Consider the following 11945-nt stretch of genomic DNA (forward strand, 5'->3'; position numbering starts at 1 on the left):
GAAATACTTCCCTGCTAGACCCATGTAGACACACCACACGCCTACATCTATCTCTTATATAAATATGTACGTGTAGACACACACATATATGTACACACACGTACACACATATATAAATAAATCTACACACACACGCCATACTTGAAGAGCCTGTCTAAAGGGATTTACTTTCTTTTTAATATTTTTGAAGATTGCTTTATGATCCTGTTGACCTGCTTTTAGTGGAAGCTTGGCTTTCAGCAAAGGTAATTAAATTATAAAATCACTGCTGCAATCATCAAACTACTCATAAAATAAGAAATGAAAAAAAAAAAAAAACCCTGAAATAAAAATCTTGCAGGCTTCTCTTCTTGGAATATTGCTCCCTGATGTTAATTACATTTAAATGGGTGAGTACTATTTTGGTATCATTCATACGCCTCCAAAACTACTTTCCAGTTTATCATACCTGTCAACCTCCGTGCATCACAGGCTAATACTTTATTAAGAAAAAAATCATTAGGGAGCCGCTGATCCCATTTAAGTACATTGGGCAGAATGTAAGACTAATTAAAAAGCATATTTTTACATTATTAATTTCTGAGTTTCACACTTAATGAATGTGAAATGACAGGGCTACTATTTTTACACTCAGGCTCTCTGGGCTTTCCAGTCGGGGGAATTAAATTCTGGGGATTTTTGCAAAAATGTTGCTTGAGAGATATGTTTTCAAGGAAAGCTGAGCTTTTTAGCTATGCCTTTTCCTGGGAAATTATACTAAAGCACGTAACAGCCACTTAAAAAGAGTAGTTAAATAGATGTTATTTTTTTCATCATACTGCTATAAAAGTATTTTAGATGAGGTATAAAATATGGTTTTTAAATGATATTATGATTTGCAAACACTAAAAAATAATTGCAGTGCAGTTGAGAGAGAGAAAACATCTAATCTTTATTGTGTAAGACAATGTGATAAAATATTTTACAGCCAAAAGCTCATTCTGCATCTGGAAAATTGTGTAAACTGATGGGGAAAATCTCATTAAAACTAAAGGTTATTTTTTTAATATTCTCAGAACAAAGCAACACATTACAACTGCATTTTTCTTTTTTTCCTATTTATTAAATCAGACAGTCCTACGAGCGCCCAACATTCAATATAAATAAAGGCAGAAAATGACAAGACCATGCAGATGGACAAAGATGAATTATGTCAGGATGCAAAAGATCCACGTTAAGAACGACGGTGGGTGTTCTCCGGGCTCGTTAGCTGTATTCAGTTGCAGGGTTACATTATTAAGTATTAGGTGTTACATTACTTAAAACTCCGCTGGCTGAACACTGACTTCCCTTTCTGAGCGTCTGCACACACAGCCCATTTTTATAGGGCTCTACAAGGAGGAGGAGAGAAAAAATCCTTTCTTTTTTCCTTTCTTTTTCAAATGTGCTTACAATTACCTCTCTGTATTTTTATTGTCTTTTTACAAACCACAAAACTCACACTGGAGGCAAAGCTTAACTGCTGAGGCTTTCCTCATGTAAATATTAGGAAATTACATTTGTACAAACTGCAGGGCTTTGTAAATGGGGGCTGGAGAGCCTCCAACACAAATTAATCAGGATAAAGTTGCTCTGTGTTGAACATGACCATAGTTTATTTTCTTAAAGTATTAATTTGTCAACAGCTTTCCTGCTTCGGCTTGGCTCATTTGGAGGGCAGAGAAGGAAGACACGTTTGTAGTGCTCCCTGCCTTTTCACCTTGTGGTTTTGGGAATGGATTGCAGTTAATCAAAACAAAAGTGTGCTTAATTTTTCAGTATTAATTTTCGTATAAACGTTTGATATCACAGGACAGGGATGTGAATATACAGGTAGATGCTTCAAAAAGCTTTGTTTTCGGGGGGGGGGGAATGAAACCAATCAAGTTTGATGCTGAATAATTGATGTTAGGCTGTGTTTTTAAAGATTTCCAAACGAAATGCTTTCAGAGTCTTCACCTCTAATGTTCTGTTCCTTGTAAAACCCACTCTGTGCGCGCCACCCCCCCCACCCAACCCCCCCACCCCGCCAGAGGGAGAATCACACTCACCAGCTCATGCCTCCTCGGGTCCAAAGACACTCTGGTATTTTTAATTATACCTCGATTTTCTTAAAATATTTGTTCCTTGTTACGGTTCTGGAATGGAGAAGTGTGTGTAATGACCTCTATTTTTCAGAGTTGCCAAAACAAATTAAGGAAAATGTTCAGCTCTCCCCTTGCCAAATGTTTTAATGCTTTTCCATGAAAGAAATATTATTTGTAATGTATATTATACCTGAAGTAAATAATGCATCCTGTCAGAGGCAAATGCTATCGTGCAAACACGGACGGATGCTTACCAGTTTTGCTTTTGATAAAAATAGATCATATGAAGGATTGCGTCACTTAAAGAGCACATACATCTGCGTGGTGATAAACAGTCTGAGCGTGGATCCAACCCACCTATCACGGTGTAACCCCCAAGTACAGCGAATTAATGCCTTTTTGAACCACCTACTTATCAGCTATTTCTTGGGAAAAAAACCCCAAAAAACAAAAAACCAAACCTCAAGCATTACACTGACCAGATCTCAAAGCTAATGCAAATGAACTCTCAAAAATCCCACTTCAATTTTTCCCACCTAGGATTAAGACATTCTAATGATGGACTGCTTTCAAGGGGATCCTCCCTGTTCTCCCCCACACATAAGTGTAGGAACAACAGGCCCACCTCGGGAGCTGGCCTGGTTGGCTGGAGGACCGGGGGTCTCCTCCCCCTAACTCAAGGAAGGACCTGGCCAGACCATAGGGCTTACTTTCCACATGCCACGACATCTATTTTGGTTGTAGATCGACTCTAAGACGGTTAACGGGAGACAATTCTGTGCATCCAGATGAACTGGCCTCCACCACCTCTCAGGTCTTCCTGGCTGGTCTATGTTAACACACATCTTCAAATATTATTGACATTCTCCTTGTATTATTAGTTTGCATTTACCTCGTGCACCATTTTATTATTCAAGATTTCCGCCGTTGCCAAGTATTAATCAATGTATTCCACTGCTCAGTAGGGCAGACTGTGCAGAACGGGCTGCCCCTAGGGTTAACACAGTCAAGAGCGAGAAAAGTGTTTTAGACATGTACACAACATGTGGTTTACCATTATCATGAAATGAGGTGAACTGGGACTCTATACATATGGATTTTGAATTGCATAAATTTTGATTGATATCATTTGAAGACCGAGGCTCTGAAAGGCTAGATTTTGTGAAAGACGATATGCAGACCAGCTATTACCACATATAATCATACCAGGAAAAGTATCTGAAATGAGCAAGGCAGCTGGCTTTTAAATAGCTAAAACATCACATCAATACTTATTTTCAATAATGGAAAAAAGAGGTAAAAGATGTTGACCCCTGCCTGACAGGAACATGTTCCAAAAGTAGAACCGGCCCCCTGGGGGCCGCCCCTGCCCCACAGTAGCTGCCAAGCCTCCTCTTCCTCCCTCTTTCTGCCACTTTGTCAGCCCCCTCCCCCCCCCCCCCCCCCCCCCCCCCCCTTTAGCTTTCTCTCTCTCTCTCTCTCTCAAAAAAAAAGCAAACATTTTTTTGAGCATTAAGCCACTATGGACAAGCGGCTAGAAAAAGAATTTTCACAAATTCAGGAAACACTTGAGAGGTAAAACCAACATCCTGAGACAGAAGACAGGCCAGCTTTTGACACCAGGTTGGACCTGTGAGGCCTAAAACCTCCAGCCAGGAAGTGCTGGCCACCGGGTCAGGGCTCCAGGGGCCCCATGCTCAGGCAGAGAGAGCAGAACTTTCCATGCACCACCGAAACCAACAGGCCTCTTCATGGGAAATTGGCTGAAAATGTGCTGACCGGCATAAAACTTTTACTGGAGCCGAGGACAGGAGGCTGAACTTCCAAGGGATGGCGGTTTGGGGAGGGCGCAGCCTGGACAGGGCGCTCCGCGGGCGGCCCAGGCTTCAGCTTTGGGGTTCAGCTGCGCCGGCCCCAGCGCCCCCTGCCCCCGGGGGGGGAGAGCCCGCCCCGCGTCCCTGGTCCCCAAGCCCGCACCCCTGCGTGTCCCCGCGTCCCGCCCCCCTTGCACCCCCGCGCCGCGCGCCTGCAGGCGGGGATGGGGCGCCGGGCTGGACCCTGAGATCGGGGCCCCGGGGGCGGGGGCGCGCCAGCCCTCCCTCCCGCGCAGCTCCGAGCGGGCCGACTTTCTGGAGGGGGAAAGGGACATAAATCAGGAAATTAAAAAAAAAAAAAGTTTCTGCACATTTTCAAAACCCACGTTGCGCTCTCTGAGGTCCTTTTCATTTTAACCAAATCAGGGGGAACTTGTCCTCACAGCGGCGAGGCAGATGGAGCAATAAATCACGGGCGCCGCTGACTGCCTGCAGTGCGCTCTCCGCAGCTGTCACTTTTTTGTCTCTTTGGTTTGAGCTGACATGGTTTGAGGTCCACTGTGCACCAATCTGGACTTTTTTTTTTTACAGTCATATCCATCAAAACGGCCAGTGGCCATCAGCCCGCTGCGGCCATCGATCCGGTGGCCCCCTGCCCCGGCGCAAGCGGAGCCACCCGGCTCCCTGGCGAGGCTGGGGGGAAGCACCTCGTCTTAGTGGATTTTTTTCCTCCTTTTTTTTTTTTTCCCCCTTTGCCTCCAGCTACAGCTGTGATTTTCCGAGCAGTCTTGGCTAACGTTATTAAAGTTGCATCACGATAGATCCAGGGCAAAGCAGACAGCGGGCTCTGCGCACGGGAGCGGGCCGAGCGAGGCCTGGGTCGGCGCCTGTCGCTGCTTTTCAAGCGCGGGGAGGCTCCGGCGAAGCTCGGAGTTTCCAACTCGTTGCTTATTTTGCAAAGTAAACAAGCAAATGTTATGTGCATAACCTTAGCTGTCTCGCTAAAGGTCAGCGCGCCCCTGCTCATTTCCCCGGCTGCCTTTTGGGGGCACTCTGATGCCGGGGATTTCCTTGGGTGTTGGGGAAACAGGACGCGCAAGCCTAACAAAGACTCAATCTACAAAGGCTGCAAAACAAAAACATCGATTACATTGGAACTGGAGTGCGGAAGTTTACTTCGGGGGCATAAAATACCGGCCCGGAGCGCTAAAGAGCGAGCTGGCCCGGGCCTGGGGGGCCAGGGTGTGACCGTGCCCAGCGCCATCCACAGACCTTTCTGGGAGAGAGGGAGTCTCCCCCCCGGCGGGCTCCTGCAACAGTCGCCCAGCACAGGACGCCACCGAAAATTCAGGCCATAGAAGGCCAGGGTAAAAACACTCCGTGGAAAGGTTCTCTTAGAATTGCATTTTTTTTTCCCCCCACAAAGTGGCATCTCTCCCTTAAAATCTTTGACAGTAATTTCCTGCAAGCAGAGAGAATGTCACATATGTACACAAGTTTGAACTCAAGAAAGAACCAGGCAAGGAAAAAAAAAATTATATGTGGGCATAGGGAGCTCACAGATACACAATTAAAAGAAAATGGCTGCTTAAAAACCCCCAGTTAGGTCAGGTTAAATTTATTATATTCTTTTATAGCTGAACTCTATGGTTTTGACGTGAGGTGACAGCTGAAATGCACCAGAAACCTTTGGAATTTCAGTACTATATATTACTATGAGGAAGAAAATAAAGTTCTACCATTAGAAGGTAGGTGCTTGCCTTAAAATGTTCAAGGGGAGAAAAAAAAGACGTTAATTTTTCCCTGCAATTCTTTTTTTAAAGTATGAATGGATTACATGAGTGGACTAGCCAGCTAGGCATGATGTAAACATAGGTATGAAACACCGCCCTTGCTCCGGATCGGAAATGTTCAGGTTGCTCTCAGGCAATAGGGAAGGGTTACTCCTCTTTTTAGGTGAAAACGCCTCATTTGGTTAATGTGTATTTTTTATCCTTTGAAGGGTGTCTTCCGGGCAGGACTCTGAGCCAGGTGTACCTGTGTGGTGAGTACCACTGACCAAGGGTAATGTCCACCGGGGCAAAACGTGAACCTTCCTGTACAAAGCTGCCTAGGGTTGGCCCGCAGAGCAAGTCCAAGCAAGATGCCAGGGGGAGGACTTTTCCCGAGGAAAGCCCTTCCATTTTGAGAGCACTCCATTCACACAGTTCCTTTTTTTAGCTTTCCTCTGATAACCAGCTCTGACTTCAGGAAATAGATTGAACATGGGATCCATCCCTGAAACAGTATCTGTGTCCAGTGGCAAATTCCTTGCACCGTGTCAAGTGTCTGCAGTGGATTTTGTAACCCTCCCTCCCTCCCTTCCAGGTAGTCACAATAAAGAGCACCCCTTTGAGAACCCTGAAGGCCATCAGCAGATGCCTGGGAGGAATTACCCCGACTGCTTTCTATGAGTGGAATTAAGAAGTTGCCAACTGCATTGTCCTACCAGCATTGGGGTGCACAACGGGGCCTTGTTCCTCTGCGGGTCACGGTGTTGCTCCCTGAGCCACTTCCGGAGTTTTGCCTTTTCAGGCTGCGGCCAGCATCTGGCCAAACTGAGTGTGCAGTTGCAGTGTAAAGCAGTGCTTTTCGGGCCACCACGGAGTAGAAGAAACACAAAACTAAAATAATAGCAATGACCGCTGAAGGTAAGCCCTAATGAACTAAGGCCGCATTTCCTAATTTAGATTCACTGAAAATCTGGCAGAAGTGTGGCTGGTTATCAAAATCCAGGGCAGAATCTTGAAGGGCAGGTGTCCAGAGCTGCAATCTGCATGTATATAAATGCAAGAAATTAATTTCCCATCCCTGGGAAAGGCATGATAACAGGATCTGTCTTTTTCGCTCTCAGAGTGCGTTTGGCACAGAGTGTTGGGGAAAAGGAGAGACTGCCTTGCATTCTGCCCTAGCCCCAGAGCCCCAGAGCCTTCCAGCTGCATTCCCAGCAGACAGGGGTGTACTTGGTGGCAATTAAGGAATCCTCTTGATTTGCACTACAAATTTTGCAAATCACACAAACCTTTAAACCACTAAACAAAACACCTTTGCCGTCTGTGTTGTCTAGTTCCCTGCTTTTGCTTCTACTCTTAAATCTGCATCCTAAGAGCTAAATGACTGGCCTTCTGCAGACGAGATTATATTTTTCACGGTGGCCTGAAACACTCCCAGATGATATCAGTGAGGGATAAACCCTCCCTGTGGTTGTGCTATTGTTTTATTTCTATTTTTCACTCGACTCAAACCCCTAGTGCCGAAGTACCTGGGAACCAGAGCGTCATCTCAGCTTGATTTCCCTTGCATTTGTCATCCCAAGAAGAGGTTTCTCCTTGCTCCTTTCACCAAACAGTTCAGTGCCTCTTAGGGCTGGAGAGAAACTCCTCCATGGGAATTCTGTTTATCTACAATCCTACTTCTAGATAGTCAATTGAATTTTTCAGGGTCCCTTCTTTAGATTGCTCTCCTTTTATGTGCTAAATTCACAACAGAAAAAAAAAAAAAGCATTATTTGAATGTCTGCATTTCTGTCTGTAGAGATACAAGACTTAAAGAGGGACAGATTTCCCCTGGTTTAGGTCTTCAAAGGAGCAAAAAGAAAAAAAAATAACATGGATACTGTATTTCCTGAAGCTTTTTTCTCATTTCACCTAAATCACTCACCATTATTTATTAAGTATAAATCCTGCTGTGTGCTTCTAAGGGTAGGATCCAGGAACGGAAAAAAAAAAAAAAAAAAAAGAAAAGGAATTTACAAATAAGTGTTATCCAGGAGGGGAGATTAAGGCTGACCTCAGTACAATAGCCCGATGACTTCGACACGTTGTGGGGGACACGCAGAGGTAAGCAGCTAACCTGGGCAGCCTTCCCCTTGCGGGAACCACAGCCTGGCGTGGCCGACCCGACCGGTTGGCTGCTGGTGGCCTTGTTAAATTACTCACATTTCCTCCATTTCTTTTTAAATAGTACAACTAACCATGGTCAATGACTGCATGTCTTTGTTCTAGAGGTTTTCTGAAGAGGACATCAACTGGATAAACCCGTATTTGCAGAGGAGCTTTCCAGCCAGCCCAAACAAGGGAGTGGAGCCGAAGGATGAGCTGTCTTGGTCTGCAAGCCTCACTCTGTCTGCAAGGAGAGGAGAGTCTGTAATTGTGAGGAGGGCTGACCAGAGCCCAGAGCTGGCCTTTCTTTCGGCTCCATTTGAATATCTTAAGTACAGAGTCGCTGTGAGCCAGACGAAAACATGTCATGTACCCAGGTGACATTTTGTAGCAAACAAGCAAATCACAATCCAGGAAGTGTTGTATTTTATGCCAACAACAACCTGACAGTTTTCTCTGTAAAGAAAACATGACACTTTTCCAAATATCAGAGGAGGCGCCCGCTGCTCCAGGGATTCCTGTCCTGTCACTGAGCTGGAAGGTCGGTCGCAGGCTGGTTTCACGATTTCTGTGGCTTCACAATGTGGTGGTGGAGGGTTTGCACGCTAAGTGCTGCAGGCTAAGGGGAACCTTTCCCTTCATCTCTGAAAGAAGTGACAGGAGGAAAAGGGTCCTACGCTGACAGCAGCAACCTCTAGGTTCAGAGACTCTGCCCTAAGCGACGGGGAAGCAAAATGGCCAGTGTTAATATGTTGCCGACACCATCCCCAACAGGCAAGGGATCGAGAGGCAAAGCATCCCCTGCCCCATGCCAGGCACTGGTGTGGACCCTGGCAGGAGGAATTCTTACCGTGTGCAAAGAATCATGTTTCCGTAACGGCTTCGGACCCCATGTATCTCCACCTGGGCTCTGTGCTGGAGATGATGAAATGCGCTCTCTTGGAGCTGTGTCCTCCCGCGGGGGTGGGGTGGGGTGGGCATGGCGCTCGGCTGGGCTAAGGGCAGGCTGGCTTTCAAGGGAACTTGCATTTGGGAAACCTTCCCTGTCGACCCGATTTGAGGTGTCTTATACGTGTTTATGGTCATTCTGTCATTTCCAAAAGGTGCACCCGGGGAGAGAGCCCCTGTAGGCACGAGTGAGCAGTGCCTGCCTCGGGACGGGGACAGGTGTGTGTATGTGCTTCGGCAGTGGGCGCCAGCGAGCCTCCTAGGGGGGCCAGGAGAGCAAGGGAGACAGCAGAAATTAGAATACAAGACGGACGATGCAGACAGTTTGCTCCCTTCCACAGTGAGGAGACTTGACTTTGAACCCTGATAAATGTTGATGCCCTGTTTTTATCTGGTCTCAGCTGTCCTGCTGAAATAAAAAATTCTCTCAACCAATTTCTTTTAAGAGTGGGGTTCCATTTTAATTAGTAGAAAGGCAAAATGCCGCTTGCCATGTCAATATATAATTCTTTGAGCTAAAATAAAACAGGCTGCTGCCCACAAGTAGGAAGGAAAAAAAAAAAAAAAATCCCAGGCTTGAGAGCAGAGAGCAGAACCGAAACGGATTTGCTCTCTGCACGCCCCCGACACACCCCGCCTGGTCTCCCCAACCCTCCCCGCCCTCCCCACACCTTCGGCTGCAGGTTATATACTTCCTGTTGCCTCTTTTATAAGCAATAAGAGTTTAATAACTGAGGGCAACTCTATAGCAATATTTATATGGGTCAAGTGGCTTAAAAGTATGCAATAAATGTAAAGTTATGAACCACATTGCCCCTTTTTAAATAATGCAATGAGCACGAAGATATTATGTTTCATATTCTGGAAAAAGGTGTTTCGGGCTAAGCTCTTGGCATAGCTTTCATGCAGACATGAAAAGTTATACCGAGCCCATAACAAAGTCACTGACTGCTTAATATGGTGTGTTATGTCGAGCTCCCCGTCCTAATCTCAGCCCACAGCAAGAGGGTCCCAGATGGTATCAACAAAACCTTAGCTTTCTCATTAGCAATCAGCAAATTCTCCTGGTATCTGCGAGTTTCAAATCAAGGCAAGTGCCTCTACTCCTAGTGTGAAGCCCAGTAGGATAATAGAAATAATGTTGCCTAATCAGTGACGAACACTTGAGATCCCACATTCATAACAGGCTGGAGAGAGTTTGGCGAATTCGCCGTTCAGCAGCTTTCCCAAGTTTCAGGGGCCCTAGGAGCCCAGCAGGCGTGATGGTGGCAGGAGTCGGAGCTGAGGACGGCCCCTGCCATGGGACCTGGACCAGCCCGGCTCGTCCTGCCGCCCTCGTGGCGGAATCGTGGAAAGGTGGCTTCTGTGCTGGGAAGCTGAAGGGCAGTTAGGTTTCCTGAGATCCTCTCTGCACGTCTGAGTGCCCAGGGCTGTCTTGGGTCGGGTCCCTGGCAGGCCGACGTGGGTTCAGCGGTGATGACTACTCTGTGTGGCCTTGCACGGCTGGAATCCTGCCCTGATGCACCCCTTCCGTGAGGAGCCTGATGGAATTCAGACGAGCAGGTGCTGGGCACAACTTGGCTCCTTCCTGCAGTTCAAGGGTCTGCGCCTCGGCTCAAGCTGCCTTCAGCCTCCCCGTGCAGTGCCCGCCCCTGGAGAATAAGGAGCCCACCTTGGTCTTCACCATCCCGTCCCCCCTTGCACCACACGGGGTCTGAAGCTGGCTCACATAGGCTCGGCTCTCTAAGGACAGGGCCCTCCATGGTGGAAGCTGAGGGCTCCTGTCTCTGGAGTGCACCCACTTACTGTGAAGTGGGTTTTAATCAGTGTTCCCAGCCCCCTTCTACTGCAGCGACGCATTACACTTCTGCTTTGTCCAGGCTTATCCCGGACCTCCCCACGTTTTATCCCCCAGAACCTAGGTCCATGCACTTGGGTCTCAACAGCCACCCTTGGCTCAAGGAGGGTAATGCTTACAATGTTGAAGCTTTTTCTTTCAGTGAAATGTGAAAAATCAAATCAAATCACTGGCTTCACCAGGATAGGCCTCGCATGGACAGACTCAGGATTGACAGACTTCCCCGCCGGCAGCCTGCACCCAGAAGAGGCCCCTTCCAGCACCGTGCGGCTGAACCACAGACACCAGTTTGGGTAGCAAACCAGAGACTCAGCTGAGGAGATGGACGAGACCCTCGGAGGGAAGGGCGCTCCCTTCCCCCGTGTCCCCTGGGGCCAACAGGCAGGTCAAGGTCCAGCAAGTGAGGGACCCAGCTGCACCTCAGTGAGGGGGGCTGGAGCTCTGCTTCTTTGCCAGCCTCATGATCCTTGCTGGCAAGGTGACAGCCCAGGGTTTCAGGCTTCAATTTTGTAAATGGACATCTTTTTGGGGGGCCTGTGTGTCTCACCGTTAGGTGTCTTTTCTGTCATCAACAGGAGGATGATCTGCATATGGATTAGTCACTTGATCCATTACTAGTGAAAACACCACTTATTCCCTATTTGTTCCACCCCCCCGCCCACTATTTAGCCCTCAGTTAGCTACCCCAGCCTCTGTATGAAGGGAAGGAGAGCTAATTTGAAAAACAGTCTGAGCCTGGAATAATTAGGAAGATGGCGTTGCTGACAAAAAAGTCAAGGGCTCGATGTCCAAGCACTGTACATGCCATTTCATTATTCATTGTTCCTGGATTACCAGGGGGCCAGTGCTTCTCTCATGCAAATAGACTGCCTCTGTTCTTTGTGCGTATCATGCTCACTTTATTACTCCCAACTTCATACCATGAAGAAAGAAAGGAACTGGACAGGCAGAGAGAGGGGAAGGAAGAGCATGCAAGCTAAAATATATCAGGCACTAAACAACAGGACTTCTTACCGATGCTTCCTTTTCTCAAGTGGTTTGAGACGATTTCTGTTGGTTCTGAAGTCATAGCTCTGTCCCAGACTTCTCTTTTTTTGAACAGTGAGTTTGCAAAACAGGAGAAAAATCTAGTATTTAATTAAAAATAAAATGTTCCACATTTTCTTTTAGCAGAAAAAGGTAGGAGATGCCTGATTTGCACTCAACATATATATATATATATATATATATATATATATATATATATATATTTTTTTTTTAGGCAGAAATACCCTTTGAGCTATGGGTAGATGTGAGGGAT

Source organism: Mirounga leonina, unplaced genomic scaffold (genome assembly GCF_011800145.1).
Source record: "Mirounga leonina isolate KUSES-001 unplaced genomic scaffold, KU_Mleo_1.0 Mir_114, whole genome shotgun sequence".
Lineage (NCBI taxonomy): Eukaryota > Metazoa > Chordata > Mammalia > Carnivora > Phocidae > Mirounga > Mirounga leonina.